This window comes from Peromyscus eremicus, chromosome 14, assembly GCF_949786415.1.
Source record: "Peromyscus eremicus chromosome 14, PerEre_H2_v1, whole genome shotgun sequence".
Lineage (NCBI taxonomy): Eukaryota > Metazoa > Chordata > Mammalia > Rodentia > Cricetidae > Peromyscus > Peromyscus eremicus.
Genome location: NC_081430.1, coordinates 39,292,455 through 39,304,705, shown reverse-complemented (window position 1 = coordinate 39,304,705; position 12,251 = coordinate 39,292,455).

Genomic DNA, 12,251 nt, shown 5'->3' with positions numbered 1-12,251 from the left:
TTGGCTGTTCTCATGTAATTGCTCTCAAAACAGACTTCTGTGATATGTGTTTCCTTTTATAAACATGCACACGACACAGACTATAGGCAAAGTAGCTTTATCAAGCCTTAAGGAAGAGCTAGGGAAATTGCTCAGTCAAAACGTCCTTGCCGTGCAGGTATGAGGACTTGAGTTTTGTCCCCAAAATTCAGATGAAAAGCAAGGTGTGGTGGCCCTAGATCCTGGGAGGAAGAGAGGGGTGGGTCACCACAGCTTGCTGGCCAACTGGTCTGTTCATATCACTAAGCTCAGGCTCGATCAGAGACCCTGTCTCAAAGTCAAGGTAGACAGCATCCCAAGAAACCTGAAGTTAAGTTCTATCCTTTGCCCATATGTGCCTATGTGCACCTTCACACACAAACATACACAGACATTCATGCATGCACACACACACACACACACACGAGAAGAACTAAAGGAATCATCAATGCTGTCATCTTGAATTTCAATCACTACAGGCAATTATTTATGTGGTAATGGCTTAAAAGTGGCACCAGACTGTAGTATGAATCTTAAAGAGTTTTATTAATAAAAACAAACCCAGAGCCAGGTATTGGGGTGAATGCTGGAAGATCAGAGAAGCAGAACAAGCCACAGCTTCCTCACCTTGCCAATACCTCAGCTGATCCTGTTTCCTCAGACTGGAAGCTTCTGAGTCCTCATCCAAATGGATCTCAGCTGAACTGCTGCTCAAAACCTAAAAGCTTAACCAGCATCTAGATTCTCATCCCCATGCCTTAAATACCTTTCTGCTTCCAACCATCACTTCCTGGGATTAAAGGCTCTTGTTACCACGCCTGGCTGTTTTCAGTGTGGCTTTGAACTCACAGAGATCCACAGGAATCTCTGCCTCTGGAATGTTAGGATTAAAGGCATGTGTGCCACCATTTTCTGGCTTCTATATCTAGTGGCTGTTCTGTTCTCTGACCCCAGATAATTTTATTAGGGTGCACAACATTTTGGGGAACACAATATCACCACATTTCCCCTTTTACATCTAAAATTTAAAAAAGCTTATAACTAATACAAGAAAAACTATATCCAATAAGTATATACAATATATACAGTCAAGAATTACATTAACGATATAGAGTCCATTAACATTTGACAGATTCAGACAAAAAAACTCCATTAATATATAACAATGTCCAGTCCAGTAACATTTGATAAACTCAGACAAAAAAATTTCATTACTTACCCTATTTAAAACAAGTAGTTCCTTTTTAAAAGCAGATTCAATAATCTCCCTTTTTATCTTATTTTATCCATATTCTGTCCTTTTTTCTTTTCATAATAGATTGAGTAATCTACTTTTTGTCATGTTTATATCTTCTCCTTTTTCTTTTTAGAGTAGATTCAATGATCTACCCATTTATCCTATTATTTCTTTATCTTTTTTCTCAGAGTAGATTCAACGATGTACCTCATATCTATATTCTCTTTTATCTTTTTATTTTTTTAAACAAAAACTCTAAATCTAATCTCCTTGTTCAGCTTTTTTACTGCCCATTAACAGTTAAAAACTTGTAACCAACCATCATAAACAATGACAATTATCCATAAGTCACTGAATGACCAAAAAACTCCCATCCCACCTCTTGGGAATGTGGGTATCATTTTCTTAAAATTACTTCCTGCTTTCTGGGGGTAAAGACATCTTTAGGGAATCTTGAAAAGAAATTTCTTGGGTTAATTGTCAAGTCCTCTATCATTTGTCCAGCTGCTGCATAATGAGAAAGTGCAGGGCTTATTTCAAGTCCTTATTCAAGTAGTCTGTCCGGCTGGATCATCTCAGCTAGCCATCTCAAAATTGTCCTGAGCAGTTTGTAGTCCAAAGTCGATCTTTTGGTGGTGTTAATCAGCTTAATGGCTTTATCATAGTCCATGTGGAATTGTCATTGTGGGCTCCTGTCATCTTTTTGAAGATTTCAAAGTCACTGTTAGGCATGGTTTCGTGCAGACATTTTTTTTTTTTTCCTCTTCTGTGGTTTGGAGCAATCACAGTCTGATAAATTTCTATCTCTCAGAATCATGAACGCTCTTCCCTAGAAGAGAAAATCTTCACAGCAATTTCTCTCCACCATTTGTCTCATTTGTCTTGCCAAACTTTTCCAAACTGACCTTTGCCAAAGTTTTCTTGTAACACGATAGTCCTGGCAATTGTTCTCCAAACAAGCAGCAGTAAACCCTTTGTCCCAGGTAGCAACATCACTGCAGTCACCAACATGATGAGAAGCAGCCAGCAACTCAAAGCAGCAGCCACTGCCTCCATGGTCCTGCCACGGCTCGTGGCTTGGCCCTGGCCGAAGCTTCTCCTTAGAAAGCTTCCTAGGCCGGCCTCAAACTCGAGATCCTCCTGTCTCTGTCTCCTTCAGTAAATCTTATGGCATGCACCATCACAACCAGCTGAGGCTAGCTCTGGTCTGAGCTGGAGCCTGCAAGGCCACAGGCAAGCAGCTTTTTCTCAAATTCATACCACGAACATTGGGCTCCATTTGTAGCACGAATCTTAAAGGTCTTATTAAATAAGAAACAAAGAGGAGTTAAAAGCCCAAGAGGTCAGAGGAGTAGCTAAGAGCTGAGACTAAAACCGCCTTTTTATCCCTTGCTGCCATTGTCGTCCTTCCCCCGAAAAAGAGACCTACTTCCTGTGTGTCTGTCTTTTTATTGACTTTCTGTTCTGCCTTCTCATGGGTTTTAAACCCAACCACATGACCTCCTTGTCACTGCTTGTCTGTACAGATCTCCAGGTCTCTGTGGTTGGTATTGAGATTAAAGGCATGTGTCTCCAAGCTGGCTATGTCCTTGAACACACAGACTCTGCCTACCATATGATCAGATTAAAGGCGTGTGCCACCACTGCCCTGCGGGCCTTGAACTCACAGAGATCCAGAGAGATCTCTGACTCTGGAATGCTAGGATTAAAGGTGTGTGTGCCACCATTTTCTGGCTTCTATATCTAGTGGCTATTCTGTTCTCTGATCCCAGATAAGTTTATTAGGGTGCACAATATTTTGGGGAACACAATATCACCACACCGGACTACTTTATCCAACAAATAGTGAAGTGTTATTTGACCCTGTCAGCCTTGTAGTCCATTTAACTTCCAAATAAGATCCCATGGCTCATTACCTAGATCTCATGTAGGAAAATCAACAACTGTTGATAAGCAGAAAGAGTTCCATCCAAGAGGCTGAGGCAAGAGGTTTGCTGTGAGTTCAAGGCCAGCCTGGGCTGGAGGGTGACACTCTGTTTCAAACGAACAAGGAAAAAATGAAGAGCAAGTAAAAGTTTTTCATCAGAGAAACCTGGAGCAGAAATCACTTTCTGCTTCCTTACATCTGATGCAAGTAGAGAAATAGACCCCATCTCTCCAGGGCCTTTTCGCCCCTTCTCCACATATTAAGTAACAGAGGAACAGATATAGAAAGTTCTTCTGGAACATTAAATTAATCCTCTATAGAATTTCATTATTTTATCTATAAATGGCATGGCAGGGTTATAAATGATGGGAGATGGCAATTGTATTAGAATTAGCTGCCGTGTAAATCTTTTAGTCTACTAAATCTCATCATAGGTGCTATTTGGAGGCAACTAGGGAAATGTAGGATGATCTTTGACTGAACACAATCTTCACACACAACTTTATGACTGTTTTGCACACAGACACATAGAGAGAAAATTTTCCAGTGTCTCCTGTATCGAGCGTTCAGAGTAAAAAGAGTCTTACTCAGTAAAAACTAATAACCAAACTAGGCCTTAACCAGTCGGATTTCTCTTCAAAGGGTTGACCTAGGCAGTTACTTGGGGAAGACCCTGACTATGTTTTTATTCATGAGCTGAAGGAACTGGGAGTGTTGACAGATGAGCCTAAGGCATTCTCAAATACACTTGCTAAATAATAAACTTATCAATTTCTTCCAAATGAATAAATTATTAATTCTCATCAAATCTCCCAAATTGAAAAGCAAGGGAATGCAGGTGCCAAGGGGGGAAAAATGACTCTCAGCAAAAATGTTTAGTATGTGGTAGTAAGGTCAAGGTTGACAAGTTATTATACAGGATGCTTAGAGAAAAATGCCTTTAAACACGGGAAGAAGTGTTCAATTAAACATGAGAAATATCTATTGCAATTTTAAACCATTCCAGCTGTAAAACAGAAAAAAATGGCAGAGAATGGGGAAAGGTCCTCACCCGGGTCACGGAGCTTGCCGTGAGTAATACTGAGTTTCACATCTAGTAAGGAAATACATTCTAGAACTCTAATCCAAGCTGTGTGTGCCTAGCTCTTTTATATATAATGTTTTAAGTATATAACCTCAAATATTTAGGTATTTCAGTAGCACAGGGTAAGCTTTCCTTTTTGTTCAGAGTAATGGCAGGCTGTGCATTTTTTACTGCTATATTAAAGTCTTTGCTATAATGTAGTAGCATGAATATGTGAATTCTGCAAAAGTGGAAGAGCAGGCCATATCACGAGTTAGTTTACCATTGAGATGATTACCATTGATTGTCAACTGGATGAGATATAGGACTACCATGGAAACAAATCCATGTCCTTGATTGTGAAGAGATAATCTAAATTAGGTTAGGCGAAGTAAAGGGATTCACCCTAAATGAGCATGATAGCATTCCACGAGATTGTATCCCTCGCTAAGGAGACAGAGCTGAGCACAGACATCCATTGCTCTCCCCTTCCTGACTCCAGATGCAATGTAGCCAACTTCCTCAAGCTATTGCCAGTATACCTTCCTTGAAGTGTGTGAGCCATGAGTGATTCTTTCCTTTAGTTGTTTCTGGCATGGTATTTTACCTCCTCAACAGGACAACTAATACAACCAGCTAGACGACAACTGTACTGATAGACCCTGTCGAGATTATTTAGAACCACTAAAGTTTACTGATGTTTTGTAACTTCTAGACAAAGATTTGAACTCATTCCATTTCTGTTCTTGGCCCTTGTTGTTGCTAACCCAGCTCTGCCCCTTGACCTCTTTAAGCAGTGTTCCTGGAACAACGGATGAACAGTTTCTTGGAGTCAAGATGAACAGAAAAAGGGCTTTTAACTATGAATGATCCATGCTGTGGTTGTTGGTTACTGCTTCTGGACAGAGAGTTTCAGATGGTGAAGCCATTCTTCTTGCATTTGTCTCCTTGTTATAAGTCCCTCTCCACTGACTAAAAGTGTTTTCTAGTGAATTTTAAAGACTGGTGTCCTTCCGTCCCAAGATATTAAAGAGCTATTGACATACGATGAAAATAAGGAGTAGTTGCACATGCCTAGGTAAAGTACAGACAAGAAATGTCAGAGAGAACTCTGTTCACTCTTCAGACTGAGGACTGACACAGACACAGTCTCCAAGAGAAGCAATGCTCTCTCAGAAAAGTCCACAGAAGGGAAAGAGTATGATTTGTAGCATTGACACCATGCTTGCTTCAAATGTCCAGTTTTCTACAATAATGGCAACATAGCATAAAAAGAAATAGCCAGCATGAGAGGTTTAAAAGGGAAAAATGAGCTTTCTCTCTAAAAGATCTGATAGCACATATAGTAGGCAAAGACTGTGAAGAAATATCCTAGATGTTTTAAAGAACTATAAAAGATACAGAGAAAAAAAATAAATGATACAGGAATATTAAGGCTATATTAGTAAAGTAATAATTTTTTAAAAAGCAAAAATAAAATCTGGACCTGAAGACATACACTAACTTTCATGAAAAGATACCATATTTATAGGCAGGTGTTGGCAGGCAGAAGGAAGACTTTGTGAATATGGAGATAGTTCAATGAAGAGTAATGAGTACAAATAACATAAAATAACTGAAAAATGAGCAGAGTGTAAATGATCTGTGGGAAAACAACAAGAGAACCAATGTGTACGTTTTGGGAACCACAAAAGGGATGGGGAAGAAACAGAGAAAATATTTGCAGAAATAATAACTGTGGTGAAAAATCACAGCATCTAATGAAATTTGCATTATTCTGCTTTGCATCACTCTAAGAAAAATGCCTAAAGCAATGGATGTATTAAGAGAGAAGGATCATTTTTGGCATACAATTTTAAGAGGTCTTAGTTCAAATTTGGTGTTCCAATGGCTCTGCGCTTATGAGGTCAAGAGCAAATCATAGACACAGCACGGTTTACGCCAATAGCTTAGATAGGGTTACTGTGGTTGTACCGAAACACCATGGCCAAAAAGTGAGTCATGGAGGAAAAATTTATTCGGCTTACACTTCCACATTGCTGTTCAACACCACAGAAAGTCAAGCAGGGTAGGAACTTGGAGGCAGGAGCTCATGCAGAGGCCATGGAGTTGTGCTGCTTACTGACTTACTTCCCATAATGTTACCATGATGAGAAGTTGGCCAGGTGAGGTGACTGTGGCTTGTTTTGTCTCTCTGATCTTTCAGTATTCACCCCAATACCTGGCTCTGGGTTTATTTTCATTTAATAAGACCTTTTAAGATTCGTCTACAAGGTACCTTTGGATCAAACTTGGAAAAGACAAAGAGAGAATCTTGAAATTAGCTTAAAAGGAACAAAATTAGACAAAGAGAGGAGTTACATACAACAGTGTCTCTGAGACCTTTAGATTCTTCTCATGAGAAACCGGGTACACTAAAAGGAAATAAGCTGATATCTTCAAGGTTCAGAAAGGAGGAGCAAAAGAGGAAAGTTAACCAAAATGTTAATTATGGCTTCAGAAATTTCAAATTAGAGTAGTTTAACTTTAGGATCTCAAGTACAGTCCCATAATACCCAAAAGGAAATAGCACATATAAAAAAATATATAGGATATTCACAAAAGGAAAGGTATTAAACTGTTTAGTCAAAAGACAGAAGGTAAGGAAGAGTTAAAAAGGACAAAATACAACCATGTGCCATCTACTAGTGAATTGGTTTAGATTCAAAGATGCAAAGAGGTTGTAAGTAGAAGGATGGGTAGGGTAATTCATTCACGCAAGGAACTGCGAATGAGCAGTGTCTATATTAAGGTACAAAATAGATCTAAGGTGAAAATATTACCAGAGTCAAATAAGGACCATATATGTAAGCCTAAATTTCAGTGATGGCTCCACACTCAGGAGTGTGTAGAAAGCACAAATTGAACTCAATGGGTTATCAGAAAAAAATAAAATAAAATAAAAGAGGACATGAAGTTGGAGGGTAGGCAGACAAGGTAGATTGGAAAGAGTTATGGGTAGAGGTGGAGGCAAATATGTCTGAAATACATTCTATGTAATTCTTAAAGGATTAATAAAATATCTTAGGATATGTAATTATCAATTATATCCTTCATCACATGTCATCAAAATAGACAAAACTTTTAAGATCTGAAGCGAGAATCGACAGTTCTAGCACATTTAGACATTATTCCTAATGTTCTGTTTTCTATGGATAGAATATAGGGCCTTGTGCAAGACAAGAACTCTTCCACTGAGCTACAGAATCTAAACAATGCAGCCTTAACCTACCCAAGAGGAACTCACAAGAGATATACACAGAGAGATGACTAAAAGTGACAACACAACATTTCCAAACTTACAGGATGTGAAGATAGGAGGACTGTGGTCTAATTTGTCACTACAAGTGCTTAAAGCAACAATGAGAGATGAAAGGCAAACCAACAAGTTAGCAGAACAATTTGTAGCAGCAAAAGTAAAGTAAACGCAAAGCTAGCAAATGGCAAGAAATAGTGATTAAAGAAGAGATGTGTGAGTTGGGAAAAAATCTAGAGAAAAGAAATTAAACAAATGTTGATTCTTTTATAGACCACCCAAATCAATAAATGCAACTGCATGGAGCAACCAAAAAAGAGACAAGACTCAAATGACTAAAGCCAGAAATAAAAAGCAAAAGTGGCACTACTAATGATTCTACCAAAATCAAACGCATTATAAAAGTGTATTTAAAAAAATTATATGCCAGCAAGTTGGATAACCTAGATGAAATGAACAATTTTTTTAAAGGAAAAGCCTGCAGTAGTAAATCACCAAGGAACAGCAAGTCTGAGCAGATCTGTAAATGGTAAAGGGGCTTGATTTAAATAAACGTTTGCAAAATAGATGTGGTGGTCTCATTAGCTCAATCTATGAAATACTTAAAGAACTAATATGCTTTGTCAAAGTTTCTTCTTTGACTCTTATAAAAGGAAAGAACTCATTCTGTGAGGTAGGTCTTAGCCTGATATCACAGTGAAGACTGTAAAAAAGGAAGACTGTGGACCAGACTCTCTTTTGAAATTCAACACAAAAATCCTCAATAAAATATAAGAAAACAAAATTCTGCAACATATTACATGTATTATATAATATAATGAAATGAAATCAATTGATGGAATGTAAAGATAGTTTAACACATGCAGGTTAATCAATATAACAAAACAAAGAATCTGCATGAACCAAGTCATGAGAAAATATACATAGTCATATAATATAAAAGAAGCATTTGACAAAATACAAGACCCATTGATTTTAAAAATACTTAAGAAGCTGGTATTTGTAGGAACCTATCCTTTTATAGTAGAAGTCACACATTAAGAACCTACTGTAAATATACTAGTCAATGCTGAAGATTAAATTATACCAGAATAAGGAATAAGGCAAGGGTGCTTGCTTTGTTTACGTCTATCCAGTATAGTACTGAAGAGTTTAGCCAGAGCAACTAGGAAACAAACAAGAATAAGTCATCCTCATCATAAATAAAGAAGTCCTATTATTAAATAGTTTACAGTTGAATCAGTCTCATGTATTGAATACATAAAATATTTCATATACAATAAAAATTCTATTAGAATTATTAAATCATTTCTGTGAAGTAACAGAATAAAAAAATCAACATGCAAATCTAGTTGCAGTTCTATAAACTATGAATGAGCAACCTTGAAAGGAAATTACAAACTCAATCACATTTATAACCATATCAAGAAGAAGAAATTCTTGACACTGGACTGAACCAGAGCTGTGAAATATAAGTATAATGAGAACTACAAAACCCTGATGGAGGAAAAAAAAGAGTGAACAAGTGGAAACCCATTCCACATTTATGGATTCTAAGACTTAGTCTTGTTAGATTACAGGCACTACTCAATGTGACATACAAATTCAATGCAATGCCCCACAAAATTTCAATGACTTCTTCTGTAGGTATATAAATGTAGTCATATAAGTAAAGAACTCTATCCTACAAGTCATACAGAATTATAAGGGTGCTTGAGTTATCAAGTCCTGCAAATGAACAGCCTAACTGGAAGACTCATAGTTCTTGATTTCAAAAGCAAGTTACAACAATCAAAACAATATGGTATTAATTAATATATAAGAAAACATGTAAACTTCTTGTGTATAATAGAGAGCCCAGGAAGTGAGCTTATATTTATGGTCAAAAGATCTTTGAAAAGTCTGTCAAGACCATCATAAAGGGAAAGGGAATGGAAAATCTTTCAACAAATGACACCAAACAAAACAAAACAAAAACGAAAACAAAAAACAAAGAGAGCTCCAAAGGCAAAAATATGTCCTGGGCTGGAGAGATGGCTCAGTGGTTAAGAACAGTTGATCTTGAAGAGGACCTGAGTGGGGTTTCCAGAACTCATGTTAGGCAGCTCACAACTGTCTGTAGCTTCAGCTCTAGGGGGTCTGACACCGTCTTCTGGCCTCCTTAGGCACCTACACTCACATGTACATAACCCCCCACAGACCCACACACATACACATAATTAAAAATAAAAACAAAAAATGTTATTCTGATAAATATTACAATATGCTAATAGTATTCACAAAAACTGAATAAGTATGACCCTCCTTATTTGAAGTATTTAGGGTAGTCAAAACGATAGGGACTAAAACTGGAATTGAATGAGGGGAATGGAGATTTATTGTTTAATGGGTATAGAACTTTATTTGTACAAGATTGAGCATGTTTGTTTTTGTTAACTTGACACCAGCTAGTGTTACGGGATCTTTGATCACACTGTGAACCCCAAAATTGCATTAATTAAATAAAATCAAATATGGGTCAAAAGGTGGAAGCAGCAAAAGTTGACAGGAAATAGCCATAGAGAGGTAAGGAGTCTGGAAAATGGAGAGAGAAATGCACAGGAAGTAGTGAAGAGGGACTGCAGCACGAATCCTAACTGGCCTTAATAATAAAAACCCAGAGTCAGATATCAGGGAGAAAGGTGAAAGATCAGAGAAGCAGAGCAGCCAGCCATTAGAAAGACTCCTTACCTCTAGAAATCCTCAGACTGAAAAGGGCGAGCTCCTGTCTCTACCCTGCCTTATCACTTCCTCTCTCAGCCTAGCCATATCACTCCCTGTTTCCTCTTCCCAAGTGCAGGGATTACAGGTGTGTGCCACCATGTCTGGCCTGTGGTAGCTAGCTCCATACTCTGGCAAGCTTTATTTGTGAGAGCACAAGCAAAATACGGCTACAAGGGACTTGGAGTTTGGTGGCTTTTTTGGTTTGGGACAGCTGATGAGGAATTTTTTTTTTTTTTTTCCTGAGATGTCTGCTAAGGAGGCTGCTAATGTCAGCTGGTTGCTCTTCAGCCTCTCTGAATAAGCAGGTTTTCATCCCAGCATCTGACTCCCGAGTCTTTATTGGTAAAATCATAACACTGAGATTTAGTTTAAAAACAACAAACTAGAGAAGAAGGAACCTCAATTGAGGATTTTTTTTTTTTTCACCAGATTTGCCTGTGGGCATTTCTGTGGGTCATTTTCCTGATCAATGTTTGATGTGGGAGGGCCCAGTTGACTATGAATGGTATTACCTCTGGGCAAGTGCTCCTGAGTTATATAAGAAAGCAGGCTGAATAAGCCATGGGGAGCAAACCAGTGAGCAGCTTCTCCCCATGGTTCCTGAATCTGCTCCTGCCCTAACTTCCCTCGGTGATGGACTCTGATCACAGCAATATAGAAGTAAATTAGAATAAAGGTGAAAGGAATTAATACAGATGTGTGCTGAGGACAGTTGTACAACCTTATGAATGTGTTTAATATCACTGTACTATAGAGTTAGAAATTGTTATGATCAAAATTTTATGCCATGCATATTTCACTACTATTTTTTTTTACAGAGAGGGAAATTAGTAGCCCAAACAGCCATTTATTACAGTGTCTGTGGGTCGGGAGTGTGAACAGAGCTGTTGTATTTTACTCTGATTTGGTCTTGACCTCTTATACGGGTGCCTATAACTCTAGTTATGCCTTTACAGGGCTCCTGGGTATTTAGTCACGACTGTTTTGTTTCTTACAAAGAATGTTTTATGAATTAGTTTTTTTGTTGCTGTGAAAAAACACCATGACCAAGGAAACTTATGGAAGAAAGAGTTTATTCGGACTGATGGTTCCAGAGCATTAGAACCCCGTGAGGGCAGAGGCAGCATGGCAGCAGGTGGCAGGTAAGACTGCTGGAGCAGAAGCTGAGAGCTCATGTCTTGAACCACAAGCATGAAGCACATAGAAGAGGCAGGAGTGGTGGAGGGGAAGGAGAGGGAGAAGGAAAGCAAGAAAGGGAACCTGTACTGGGATTGATGAAGCTTTGACAGCACAATGTCTACCCCAAGTGATATATTTCTTCCAATAAGGCCACACCTCCTAAATGTCCCCAAACAGCACCACCAATGGGAACAAAGTATTCAAGTACATGAGTCTATAGGGGACAGTCTCATTTCAACCACCATACCAAATGTCATTCTTATGGGAAATTTGTATTGACTGTATCTTATCTGGGTCCAGTTTAACCTTACTGTGATAATCACTCTAAAGGAGTTCTGTAGCCCAGGAAGGAGTTAGGTAAGGTATGTTCAGAACATGAAATACTGAAGAAAGAATTCAACAAAGGTGTAATAACATCCAACGCTATTACAGCTCTCACAGTAAAGTGTGAGCAACATAATTTGATTTGGGACATGTGTGCTCAGTCAGAGCGTGGAGAGTGTGAGAATGGGCATGGGAAATCGGAGTCCAAGCCCTTACTTGGATCCAGGGTTTTCTAAGAGGTTTCACATGAGGAGTTTGTCTTGGTGTATTTTCAGTAAACAGACATAAACCCTGAGAGGTCAACCTGTGACTGAGAGATGATCATTGTGCTATCTGCTGTTCATGTAAGTACATGGGTCACAGGCAAGGCAGGGTGAGTTGCATCCAGTAGTCACATAGAGTTGCACCTATACAACATAGAACATATCGAGGAGTCAGCAGTAGA